Here is a 13,499-nt window from a genome sequence, read left to right on the forward strand (position 1 = left end):
AGCTGTACAGACTGGGAGTGATTTTTGAAGATTCCCTCTCCAAATCAGCTCATTTATCCAGGTGCTTCTCTGCACTGGAGCTGCCAGCTGTCCTTCCCAGCCAGCAGGGTTGACTCTCCAGCAGGGGCTGCATTTCCCTGGGATGTTCCAGGACCTATTTTTGTGGCTGAGCTTGGATTGCACCCTCATGATATATGGATTCCAGAGCTGGTTCCAGAGTTTGGGACCAGTTGGCTTTGGACGACCCAACTGGGAACACCATCCCTGGAGGTGTTCCAAAGGTGTGGATGTGGCACTTGGGGATGTGGTTTAGTGGTGAGCAGGGCAGTGCTGGGGGAATAATTTCACCCAGTGATCTTGGAGGGCTTTTCCAACCTTACTCTGTGACTCCACCATCAGTGTCAGGAACCTTTTGGGAGTGAGGTCTCAGATGCTCTGGGGGAATTCCACATGTGGCCCCCAAACAGCAGCAGCAGTGGCCCTTCCATTCTCCTGCTCCTGTGCTCCCTCTCCAGTGCTGAGGAGCTGCTAAGCAGCCTCCATTCATCCATGCAGCAACCAGCAGCACCACCAGCACCAGGACACCATGGTGTGGGTACCATTTTGTCCTGCAGCAATGATTCCAGCAGGGAAAACCCCACCCTTCTCCTCCCAGCCAATAGCAACCTCAGCTTTGCAGCAAAAAAAACAGCTGGGAGATGGACACAGCTGGCCTTCCCTGGAAGAACCTCTGCTTTGGCTCACAGGGAGGCATTAGGATGGTGAGGATTTCCATTAGCAGGAGCAAAACGGGACATTTGTAGGTCCAGCCCTGGCCCCCAGGTGTGTGATCACAGAGTCATGGAATGGTTTGGGTTGGAAGGAGCCTTTAAAGCTCATCTACTTCAATCTCCTGCAGTGGACAGGGACATCTTCAAGTAGATCAGATTGCTCAAAGTCCCATCCAACCTGGCCTTGAAATGTTTATGGGGATGGAAATCTACTGCCTTTCTGGGAAACCTCTATCAGTGCCTCACCACCCTCATAATAAAAAAAATTCCTCCTTATATCTGCTCTAAATCACCTGGTTGTCATTTAAAACCATCACCCCTTGTCCCGTAGCAACCAACCCTAATAAAAAGATTGTCCCCATTTTCCTTATAAGCCATGGGAAGTGGTGGGAAAGGTCAGGCAGGGACAGGGTGGGAGCTGGACCTTGCCTGGCTCCCCAAAAACCCTCCAGGGGCAGAGAGACCTCAGGAGTGATCGAGGAGTTGGATATGTCCATCCAACATCTGTGCAGCTTTAGCATCCTAAACACGTGGCTCACCTGGCAGCTCTTTATTCCCAAGGCTTGTTTTCCCATAAAAAGTGAAAAGCTTTGGCTACAGGGATGAAGTCACGGATATTTATGGCAGCTTTTCTTTAAAACTAGCAACTTTTAGCTGTGTTTCTCCGATTGGAAAATATTTTGGAGTTTTTTTTTCCCTGTACTGCCTCCTTCCAGCCCTGCATCCCCTTGGTGCTGTTGGAAGGGCATTGCTTTCCACAAAGATTTTCAGGAATATTTAACAAGAGGATGGATCGCTCGGGGTCAGCACTTTGGGAAGCCACACAGGCGTTTTTGGGGTTTTCCTTCGTGCATCGCTCGCATCCATCCAACCCCAAGCCTCCCCAAGCAGAATTTCGAGCGGCTCCTCCTCCCCGAAGGCTGCAGGGATTTTTCCGAGTCCCTCTCCCGGTGCTGAGCTCCCCTCTAGCGGCTGCTGCTCCGGAATGTTGGAATGTCGAGGGATGCGCCGCGCCTTCAGGGATGGCCAGCGGTGCCGGAATCAGACCCTGTGCTTCCTGCGGGGTGGGGAGCAGCACCCCCAGCGCATCCCCCAGCGCATCCCCCTCTTGTGCCGTGTGGGGTTTGGCCGCTCTGATGCGATTCCTGCCGCTCCTCCATCGGGACGAGCTGTTTGCGATGCCGCATTTGCTGTCCCCGTCCGCAGGGAGGGGTGGGAATGGGGAGAGACTTGCCAGGACAAGGGCGCTTCTCCTTCCTGGCGTTTTTGCCTTGCCAACAGTTTGGATTTATCCAGACCAGACATGCCAGGGGGAAAAAGCTGGCTTTATTTGAAATCTCATTACGGCCCCTCTGCATTTCATCAGCCTGCAGACGCTCTCTGCTGCAGCATCACTCCAGCAGGAATTGCAGGGGAAGCCTCCGCGCCTGGTGGGAAGGGAAGAGTGCTGCAGGACTCCCAACATCTCCCCTTCTCCATCCCCGCAGAGCTCAGCCTGCAGGAATGACCCTGCAGCCCTTCCTGGGGTTCATCCACCACACCGGGCACCAGCAGTGGGGGTTTCTGGCCAGCTGGGGGATGTTGTGCAGGTGTTGGGAAGATGGGGGTGCAGGAGAGCATTTCCTCCTGCTTGGGGACCACCAGAGCAGCACATCTGAGCCTCCCCAGGGGAATATCCAGAGGTGTGTGCTCTGGAGAGCACACCTGAGAGCCACAGATCCAGGCCTATAGAAGCAGGAATGGCTTTGGAAACCCAGGGTGATTGTTTCGATGTAAACATCACTAAATCTGCTGTTGATGGAGTGAACAAAACTCATCCAGACCGAATGGAGCAATCAGTCTTGATATCTGTCCCCAAAACTCTTCTCCCAACAAGCAGCACATGCCAAGAATGATTTCTGACTGATGAAAACTCAGGTTGTCGTGGTCTTTTACGATCATGGATCTTCCCTGGGTTATCTTGGTTCCAATCTCAGTCTCAGAGCAGTTCCTTTGGCTAATTAAAGGACAACCATTTGTTAATTACTGACCAAAATTTTCAGTGCTCATTGAGATATTTTGCATTTTGCTCAGCTTGGCTATTAAAATAACCTGGAGCCACGAGGATTTGGAGCCCAGAAACTCCCTCTGGTCTGGGGCTGATCCCTCAGGGTGTTTGGGGTGTGATACAAAACATGAGCACAAAACATTCACATTAAATATGGAAACCTCTATTTGAACACTGAAATGTGGCAACAGCAGCACATTTGCCACCTTCCAGCTCAGTTATTTCCCTACATCACAGCCAGGGATTTATAGGAGGCAGATCTGGGCAGTAATTAGGATAATTTAAACCGGGATCTCAACTGGATTTCAACTTTAGGCTGGGATTTCCAAGCAGTGCTATAGGGGAGGAGGAGAGCCCTGTCCCGGGGGATGTGTCACTGCTCAGATGGAGCAGAAGATGCCAGCTCAAAGTGACAGTCCCAACCCCCTTGTCCCTCTTGAAGGTCACCGGGGACATAATGGGTAGAGAACAGCTCCTTTTATGCCATGTGAGATATTTATATATCTAAAGGCTGCTGGTCACTGGGAAGCTGCCCAAGACTTTATTGGTTTAATTGCTGTTTCCTGTACGTTCCCCTCTCTGTTGTTCATCACAGATGACAATTGTGGTTTCATGTCCACGGGGCTGGGCTGGGTCTCCCTGGGAATCTCATCTCCTTGTGCAATTACTGCTCCTGGATATCTCTGGGTATGTCCTTGAAGTCTCCCCCCAATTAAAATAATCCATAAAAACCTTATTTCCTAGTGGAAACTCCTACAGGATGATGCTGGTCCCTCTTTTACCCTGAGGTATAAGGGAGGGATGGAGCAGAGATCTGGACATCCTTGAAATAACCCATAAAACTACTGGGGTGAGACCAGGATGGACAGGATGCATGACAAAAACCAGGGGTGGACCAGAAAACAAGCACATTTTGGGTACTCTGGGACTGTCTGGTGGTGCCACAGAGCTGCATTAGTGCAAAACAGGGCACAATTAGATCTTCTCAGCCTTGCACATAAATACACCATTTGCTCCACCCTGATATTGATCCTGAAATAAAACCACGCTGCCCTCCACTCCCACTGCCATTATCTCCAACCCCAAACTCCCAGAAAACCCAGCAAGAAACCCCCGGATCACAAAATTGCTTCCAACTTCTTGATTGTATTTTTAGTGCTCTGTCTAATGTACTCTGGATTTGCCTTCTATTTTTTTTTTTTTTTAGCTGCTCAAGTAAACTCAGCTCATCCCTCAAAGCTTTTGGACACTGAGGTTTTTAAGAACTGAGTTTTGCCTTTGGGGCCAGGGGCTTTAGGGAAAACAACATATATATATGTGTATGTGTGTGTGTGTGTGTGTGTGTGTGGATATGTATTCCTACAGATATTAATACCTTCATAAAATGGTAAAATTACACAAGCTGGTGACAAGAATCTCTTTGAGAGGGTGACAAATCACCTACAGCCAATGCAGCGGGGACTGAGGTGAGAGGGCAAAGGTTGGCTGGGCTCATTTGAGCTGATCCCTTGTGGGTTTCACACATGAACCCCCTTTCCATGTGTGGAAACACTGGGATACTCCCTGAATTTTTGGGCTGGGCTGCAGCCAAGGACTGGATGTTTGCTTTAAATCACAGAGCTTTTCTCTGCCACGCTTTAAAAGCTGATCCTGGGCTCGAGTCGTGCCAGGATGAGTTTTATCAGTGATAGGAGGGAGAACCTGACAAAAAGGGTTATAAATCTTTCACAACATTAGAGAAAAAAAAAAAAAAAAAAAAGAAAATGAGATCTCTTCTTCCCTGGGCATTTTAACAAAGGGGATTGCCCTAGGATTGAGTCTGTGCCCCTCACATGCCTCTGGTTATTTCACCTCCTGGCACTTTCTCCTCCAAAGCTGCCACTCAGGAAATCTGCTGGAAAAAGCTGCTGGGAATTGTGTTTGTGTGTGGGGCTGGTGCCACCTCTGCCATGGGCACTGCTGACCCTGCTCCACAGGCTGCTCTTTGGGGAAAGGTCAAGGCACCAGGAGCAGGTAATCCCAGCCCTGGGAGCTGCTCCCCTGCCATGGCATCACAGGAAGGATCTAGGCCTTCATATTTAATGCATGAGGAGCAATGGGATGATCTTTTTATACCTGGTGATCTCAGACTTTATTTTATTTTAATTGTTGGGTAATAAGGGGTTCAAAATTTGGGATTGAGCCCCCAGGGTGGCAGGAGAGGTCTGTAGGATCAAAATCTGGAGTTAGAGCTTTGCTGGACCCAATTCCTTATCCTGAGGACCAGGGACCACTGGGGACCTCACGGATCATAGAATCACGGAACAGTTTGGGTTGGAAGGGACCTTTAAAGGTCACCTAGTCCAGCCCCCTGCAAGGAGTTGGGACATCTTCAGCCAGAGGATGGCTCCTGGTCTGGAATATGCTGGAGCCAGGCAGGGGATGATGATGGAATGTTGATGGAATGATGGATTCAAGCTCTTTTTTCACCTGAGTGCACCTCCAGCTTCCCCTTCCCTGAAACTAAAGAAAGTATTTTGGATTAAACTCTGATTTCGAGCTGTTGGGTTTTGTTGCAGAAGAATGGGAATTTGGAGGTCTGGAGTGTACACTCTGGTTTGCCAGTGATGTGCTGGCTGGGAAGTTTTCCCTCTGTTAAATCCATGCATAATCCTCCTTGTACCTTGCTGGATTTGGCCATCAGCTTGGAGATCTACTTGTACCATCCTTCAGGGAGTTAAAAATGGTCAATTTTCCCTCTCCAGACACTGTATTGCCCTTTCTTCTCTGCTGATTTTGGCCTTGCTAATTTTAAAGTGAAATCCTTGAATCCCATACAGTGCTCCTGAATTTTAACCCCTGGCGCATGGATGGTCGCGAGGCAGCTCTTATGATAGAGATTTTTCACACCACACAAATGAGGCAAGAAAGAAAGAGATGGGAATTGGGAGTTATTTTTAAGGGCATTTTTTTTTCCCATTGGCTGCCAGTGAAGGAAGTGGCACACGAAGAGCCTTTGGGATTTTAATCATCATTTCCAGGTTAGCTGGACTGATAGACTAATGTTAGGGTGGAAGAAGACCTTTGGATCTCAATTGGCCCAGCCCCAGCTGGTCCTTAGCTATTATTTTAAAGCAATTTAGTGGTTTTTTTTCCAAGAATGATGGGAAATACTGGGCTCTAACCCAGCCCCTTGTCCCAAAGCAGGATCAAGTGTTTTCTCCTGTCATTCCTGTCACACATCTCTCCAACTTGGTATTCAAACCTCCCAGGAGCAGGGACTCCATCCTGGCTGGAGGTAATCCATCCCACACTGAACTAATATCACACGGAGGATCTCTCCCCTGGTAGCAGGAAAAACTCCCAGTATCAACAGAATCAAACAATATTGGTTTTATTGACTCTGTCAGTCACTGCCCCTGGTTTTGTCTGGGCTGTTGGGATAGTTAACTCTGGGCTAACGAGGGCAGCGTTAAGAGGATGCTGCACTGGGGAGTGATAAGGAGAGAGGATGGAGAGGTAAATCCAGGTCCCTCCTAGGTCTAGAGTTAATCACTGCTGTAGGGCCCTTTCCCACTGTGAATCACATCCCATCACATCATCCCAAGTGAAGCAACCCCGGGCATTTCCCTTCCCCCAGGAAAATCTGACCAGAGAAATTCCTCACGCAGCAGAGTGGTGAGGGAAAGGAGAAGGAAATGCAATATAATGGGCCACAATATGGTACTACCTATAAATATTTCACCAGGAAAGGTATGCAACTGGTATTTTGAACAAATCCCCAGCCACAGTTTTAATAAAGTGCCTTTAGCTGCCACTCTGCCGTGTTTAAATCTAATTCCAGTTGTCAGTCAAATCGCTGCGTGTTATTAACCTATGGGCATAATTGCCTATTCCAAGTCTGCAGCTCTAAGAGGCTTTATGTATGATTGTAATAAATGAAATAACTTCTATGATTCCCGCTCCTCGCTGAACACACTGACATTGGAAATTACACATGCACACGCATCACTTTTGTCTCTCTCTGGATGAGAGCTCCTCGGAGCGGCTGTGGCTGCGGAGGAAGGCCTGGGTGAGCAGGGAAATGACTGAGCTTTGCATTAGCTCATCCCTACAGCTGGTGCCACACGGAAACACTTGGTCTGAAAAGGCAAAATCTCCATAAAAATAAGCGAACGTTCATAGAATTGCCACCGTGTGCATCAACAGCAGAGAAATCCTCGTGCGCCGCTGCGGCTTCAGGGATTTCTATCAGATTTTAGTCCCTAACCTCTTCCCTCTTCCCCACCACATCATGTTTTGTGCCTGTAGGAGGAATTTATGCTGGAGAAGCCATTGGCTTTTTGGTTTATTTTTCAGTGCTCACCACTGGGGCAAGGGGAACATGCAATTCAAAAGGCAGAGGCAGCATTTTCCAGCCTTTTTGTGCTGCCAAAAAAAACCACAGCAGAAGTGAAGGGTCACTGGCCACTAAAGGATGTAAGGCGCTGTGAGTAACAGGTCCCTAAAAGTATCATCTCAGCTTCTCTGGTTATGGCCGCCCAAACAGTAATTTATTGTTCAGTCTGGAGAAACGAAGGCACTGGAAAGACCTTAGAATCCCTTACAGTGGCTAAAGGGCTCCAAGAGGGGGACTTGGGACAAGGGATGGAGGGACAGGACAGAAGGAATGGCTTCTCACTGCCAGAGGGCAGGGATGGATGGGATATTGGGAAGGAATTCTTCCCTGGGAGGGTGATAAGGCCGTGGCACAGGGTGCCCAGAGAAGCTGTGGCTGCCCCAGGATCTCTGGAAGTGTCCAAGGCCAGGCTGGATGGGACTTGAAGAAACCTGGGATAGTGGAAGGTGTCCCTGCCCATGGCAGGGGTTTGGAATGAGATGCTCTTCCAGGTCTTTTCCAGCCCAAACCATCCTGTGATCGTGTGAATTTATGAATCCATCCAATCTTGTTGAGGAGCTCAGGATCTGCCCCTCCAACTGCAGCGCAGCCATCGGAATCTCTCTTCTTTCTTCATCCTCTGGAATATCGGACCTTGTGCATCAGATCAGCCCCATTCCCACCTCGGGACTCAGCCCTGGCTCCCTTTTCCCCATGTGCAGTGATTTCTTTGGCTCTGCAGAGCAAAGCAGGCAGGAATCACTGGGATACCACAGCAGCACCCCTGCCCCACAACCACAGCACCAGCAGGGACCGTGAGCACACACAGCTCTGCAAATGCCATGGGAACATTGGCCTGGCGTTCCCAGCCATGCAGGGAGAGCTGGACTCACCTTCCAGCTCCAGGGTGAGATGTGGGTCCCCCTTCTCCCAGCCTCTGCCCCGGGCAAACTCCCTGGCTTTGCTCCTTGGGGTTCTCACGGTCGCACCATGCATCTCGCGGTGCTGATCCATCGGGGCCTTTCAGCACAGCTCCCGATGGGAATTAATCTAATGGCTGCTCCACTCCGGGCATTTGGGAGAAATTTATTTTGAGGGCATGCTTTGAGATGGCTTAAGACAGGGTGGCCTCGTTGTGTGGAAGTGCTGTCCCCGCTCCTCGGGGTGCCACGTTCAGCCTCCCTGTTTGACCCCTTAATTTCCAGTAGTGATGTCACTGAAATCCCTGCTCGTGGTCGCGCTGCCGGGCTAAATTTAGAGTGTTTGAGATGATTTGTGACTCTGTTGCTGGGGGGAGGCGGGGCAGGGGGGATGTCGGGGAATGACATGTGAGTCCTGTGTCATTGAGGCTCGTTTGGGCTTTAAAGACGGTGGAGTGGAGCGCGGAGATGACAGCGCTGTCCAGGAAGAGCAGGGAGGAAAAAGGAGATGGGACTCTCGGCCCTTTTTATAGTCTAACCAATTTAATCGAGCTCGTTGCTTAGCTGAGACATTAGGAAAGGATTTTCCCCTCGAAACCTGATTAGATTTCCCAATAAAACGCCCACTTTGACTGCTGCTGCTAGGAGATGTGTTGGCTTTTGGTTCATGGAGGTACACAGCATAAAAATAAACAGAAAAAAGGAGCTGCATGCTGCAGGGAGACAAAGCAAAAGACCTTTCTACATGGAGACCATCATCCTGCTTGGGACTGGGTGAACAGTGGGGCTGGCACTCGACAGAGATCTGGGAAATGAGGGAAATAGAGGAATTTCCCGCATCTCCCATTCCACCTCCCTGCTGGAGCCAAAGCATCTCCAGCCCAACCAGCGCTGCAGTGGCGAGCGAATCGGTCAGGGGTGGGCGTGGGCAGGGAGAAATAAAACCGGCACAAAACTGCAGATGGAAGGATCTTTGCTCCCCATGAATCCTCTCCGTCCACCCCTTCCCTGTGCCCATGGGATGTGTGCCCTGGGGTCCCTGTCCCCAGCTCCTTCTAGCACATGACCTTGAGGGCCAGATGCCTGAAGGTTATTCGGGGGCATTGCTGTGTTAATCAAAGCTGCTTAATTCCCCCCCATAATCCAAGTGGGGATGGAGCCTGGCAGGTCCCTGCCGTTATGTTTACATCGGACTGCAGGTGGAGGGAGGAAGGAGGGGACAGGGAGGGAGGGGGGAGCTGACGTGCTTGGAATAAAACCGTGCCACCTCCTCCTCCATCCCTCAGCAAAAAAATCAAACGCATCTGTCCACCCCCCCAGCCTTCCCCCCCCCGCGCCAATTCCCTTCCCAGAGTGTCCACCCCGAAGAGGAGGGGCTGCGCTGCAGCTCATCTGAAGGGGGCAAAGGTCTTGGAGGAACCCCCGACCTGATTTATTCGGGGCACAGCAATATTTCTTGGGATTAGTATTAATAAGAGCCTCCAGCCCCCTCCTCTCCATCCCTCTGGGCTGAGCCTGAGGGAGGCAGCCAGGGGTACCAGGCCTTCGGATGCACGGTGATGGCGTCTCTTCATCCCGGCCATTTCACGAGACAGAAAACAGGTTATGTATTTACTTGGGGTTATTTAGGTCTTGTTTTCCCCTCCCATGCCGCAGCTTTAAAAGAAAATCTGTCCTGTTTGTGAGGGCCGGGTGCTGTGGGGCCGGCGGTGCCGCAGAGGGATGCTCTGCACGTAGTGCGGCATGGCAGGGATCTGCCTGCCGGGATGGGGGCAATTCCAGAGAGAAGGCACCCCAAATCTCTTTCCTTCCCCCCCTTTTATTCACTACACAGGAGCCCTCTGGCAGTTCAGACCCTCCTGGAGGTCCAGGATGCAGTGATGCCCACCCAGGGTTGAGCAGCCGAATCGCAAGGCTGAGGTTTTTGCTTTGGGGCAGATTTTAACATTCATCCCCCACCTGGTGCTGAGCCGCGGGTCCTTCAGGGGGGTCCTGCCTCTGCCACCGTAAAGAGATGGGCGAGAAACCTCCAGGAACAAAGGAGAGGATGCAGGAACCCGCAAGGAAAGAGCTTTATTGGCACGACCCGACGGGCTCCTTGCGGCATCCGCGCCGGCCGGGATGCGAGCCCAGGGAGGGATGGACCGAAATACCTGCAGAACCCCTCGGTGGGTGCAAAGAGGCGTCCCAGGGAGCCCGAGCTGCTGCCAGTGTTCCCAAGGGCACCATTCCCGAGGTAGAGGCTCTGTGCACGGAGCTGCAAAGAGAGATGGGACCCGCCGCGCTGTCACCAAGGGCGCCCCGAATTCGGGACAGCTCCGCAGATGCCCTGAGGGGTGGGGGACTGTCCCCTGCAGCAAGGCCTGGCCTTCCCCAGTGCCAGGCACCTGCTGGGAGCGCTGGGATGGGCCGGGATGAAGGGATGCGGGGCGGCCTCCAGCTGCAAAGAGAAGGGAGGGGAGGAGAGGGATGGGAGAAGGGAAAGGAGGTGAAGGGCTCCAGCGGGCAGCAGGGCAGAGCGGTGGGGATGGCTACAAGGGTGGAGGGGGAAAAAAAAGACCCCGAAATAATAATAAAAACGTGAAAAAGGAGGAGAAAAAGAAACCAATGGCGTGTCGGGGGGGAGTGGTGGGGGGAGCAGCCCCTGTGCTGAAGAAGGCTCTAGGGGGGCACCTGCTCCGTGTTAGGCCGCGGGGTCACAGCATCCCAGCGGGGTCACAGCATCCCTCCCTCCCGCCGCCTCCAGATTTTTGGATTTTATTTTATTTTCTGAATAATTCAGGTGCTGTTTCTGCCCCCCTTCATCCTCCCCCCCCACCTCCCCTCGGCTCCTCGCACACACACGCCTCTCGCCGGGGCTGTGTAAGGAGTATAATGAGGCAGCCGATGGGTAATTGGGATCTTTTGTAGGGAGGATGTATGGCTGGGGCAGCTGCTGGGGGGTGGGGGGGGGGCAGCTGGGGGGGGACAGCATTACCATACAAAGGGAACAAATGACATGTTTATCCCTCCGAGAGATTTACGCCCGGCCTCGCCCTGCAGACACAGCGCTCCCCCCTTGTTCTACCCGGCACTTTTGATTTAAATTATAAGGATTAAAAGGAGAGGGAGGGCGGAGGGGAAAAACACACAAACAGCCACCGGAAAAAAGAAATCATAATAAAGCTTTAAAAAATAAAGAAAAAAAGCGGCTTTGCCTCAGCATCCCCCCCCACCCCCCTCCGCCGGGGGAGCAGCGTGAGCCCCGGTGACCCCAAGACCTGCCCTTGCTTTTAGCAAGGAAAAACCCCATCGCTCTGCGGAGAAAAGGCAAAGCACAAAGCGGCGGCAGCGGAGCAGCCCCGGGGGCAGCAGCCGCGACCCCCCCCGGGGACAGCAGCCGCGTCCCCCCGGGGCCCACCCGCGGGGCACCCCCGAGTGACAGCTCCGGATTTCACACCCCGGGCGCCTGTGCTCGCAAGGACCCCCTCTCCTTCATCCCGGAGAGCCCCCCCAAAAGCTGCCGTGCGCCCTCATCCCGTCCCAGCGCGTCCCAGCGCATCCCATCCCATCCCAAGCATCCCTCTCCGCCCCCTCCCCGCGCTGCGGTGCCACCTGCGCCGGGGCGCAGCGCTGCCTGCGCGCCCCGCGGCCGAGCCCGGGGCACGGGGGGGTGATGTCAGGGGGTGCGGGGGGTTCCGCGGGTGCGGGGAGCCGCGGAGCCGCCTCCGGCCTCGATGCTGGTCAGCCTCGTTCTTGGCATTCACCGCGTGCCTTAATTGTATGGACATTTAAATCAAGGTCCGCTGTGAACACGGAGAGAGGGGCCTTTCCTCGGGAGGAAGAAAATATAGAGAAGGAGAAGGGGAAACGGGAAAAGAAAAGAAGAAAAAGGGAGGGGGAAAGGAAGGGAGGGGGGAGAGGGACCCCGCGGAGCCCAGCCTTTGTTCTCCGCGCCCCGCGGAGGCTCGGCGCGCCCTTCCCCATGGGCGGGGGGGAGGGGGGGACAAAACCAACCTGACACCCCCCCCAACCCCCCCGTCGGAAAAAAAACACCCCTCTATTAAATCAGAGAAGCCCCGGGCTGTGGGGTGGGGGGCGGCGGGGGGGCCCCGTTACCTGCCCTCCGTCTCTGCCCGACGCTGCCCGCTCTCTGCCGCCTGCCCCGAGCCCCGCCGCGCTGCTATAAGCGGGGGGGGTCTGGAGGAGCGCAATAAACCTTCCCCCGTTCGCCTGCTGCAGTCAATCCTTTCGCTCAGATCCCAAGTGGTGCAAAAAAAAGAGGAGAGGGGCCCATCTGGCTTCTCATCAGCTTTGTCAAGTCTTGCATACGCTAAAATGCTAATGACCTAGATAGCTCATGCAAAATGCAGCAGAGAGAGAGAGAGGGAGGGAGCAGCGAGGGAGGGAGGAGGGAGGAGGGAGGGAGGGGGAAAGGCAGAGGGAGGGGGAGAGCCCGGGTGCATCACCCCCCCCCCCCCGTCCCCCCCCCCGTCCCCAGCACCCCCCAGCCCTTGCTGCCCAATGCACCTTGGTAGGTACGAGCCGGGCTTTGATTTGAAAGGTCACCCGGGTACGATGAGGGGGGGGCGGGCAGAGCCCACGGATAAACCGCCCTGGCTTCATCCTTCATCCCCCCCCCGCCCCAGCCTTCCAGGGGGGAAGAAAGGGCGCGGGGGGGGGGGGGGGCGGGTGGGAGCGCAGCCCCCCCTGCATCCCCCCTCCCCCGTGGGGTGCTGAGGGGTGTCCTGTCTATCCAACCCCCCTCTCCCGGCCCGACCCCAACCCAAACCCGCCCCCCCAAGAAGAGGAGCGAAGGAAATACCCCCTGCGGCAGCCCCGCCGTGGTCCCTCCGTCCTGCAGCCGGTGCGGAGCGCGGCCAGGCGCGTAATCCCGCGGAGGATGCTCGGGGAGGCAGGGGGTGGGATGTGCCCCCCCCCCGCGCTATGCAGAGGGGGGTGAAAATTATATATATAAATAAAAAAATATATATATAGAAAAGAAAAGGGAAGGGGGAGCTGGAGCCAGGCCGGCGGCTGGAGCGGGAGCGGGCGGCCGGAGGGTGCGGAGGGAGCGCGGAGCAGCCGGGCGGGCGCTGCGCGGAGCGCGGAGCTGTCAGCGGCGCCTTCTCATTTATCATTAGCCAGCCCTAATCTTGCTCGCTGTCCTCCTTCGGTGATGTTGATTCACTTTCCCTCCCTCCTCCCCCAGCCCCCCCCCCCCCCCCCCCCCCGTTTTTTCCCGCACACCCCCTCCCCGTAAAGGATTATTCAGCCAAAAAAAAAAAAAAAAAAAAAAAAAATCCCAGCTGCTGACTCCGTGCGCCGCAAACAAGGCGGCTGCAGCCCTCGCCCCCAGCCCCGCTCCCGCAGAGATGCTCCGGGTGTTGTCCGCAGAAATGCTGCCTTTTAAAACAAGGAGCGAC

General features: G+C 53.9%; 1 long non-coding RNA gene across 1 annotated transcript; it reads right to left on the reverse strand.

The window, feature by feature from the left end:
* Positions 1-10,142: 10,142 nt before the first annotated feature.
* On the reverse strand, positions 10,143-13,278 carry LOC119699874. Its single transcript, XR_005256573.1, has 2 exons — positions 12,899-13,278; positions 10,143-10,351 (listed from the first exon to the last, which is right to left on the reverse strand). It is a non-coding gene; the product is annotated as an uncharacterized LOC119699874 (long non-coding RNA).
* Between the last annotated feature and the right edge of the window lie 221 nt (positions 13,279-13,499).

This window comes from Motacilla alba, chromosome 3 (genome assembly GCF_015832195.1).
Source record: "Motacilla alba alba isolate MOTALB_02 chromosome 3, Motacilla_alba_V1.0_pri, whole genome shotgun sequence".
Lineage (NCBI taxonomy): Eukaryota > Metazoa > Chordata > Aves > Passeriformes > Motacillidae > Motacilla > Motacilla alba.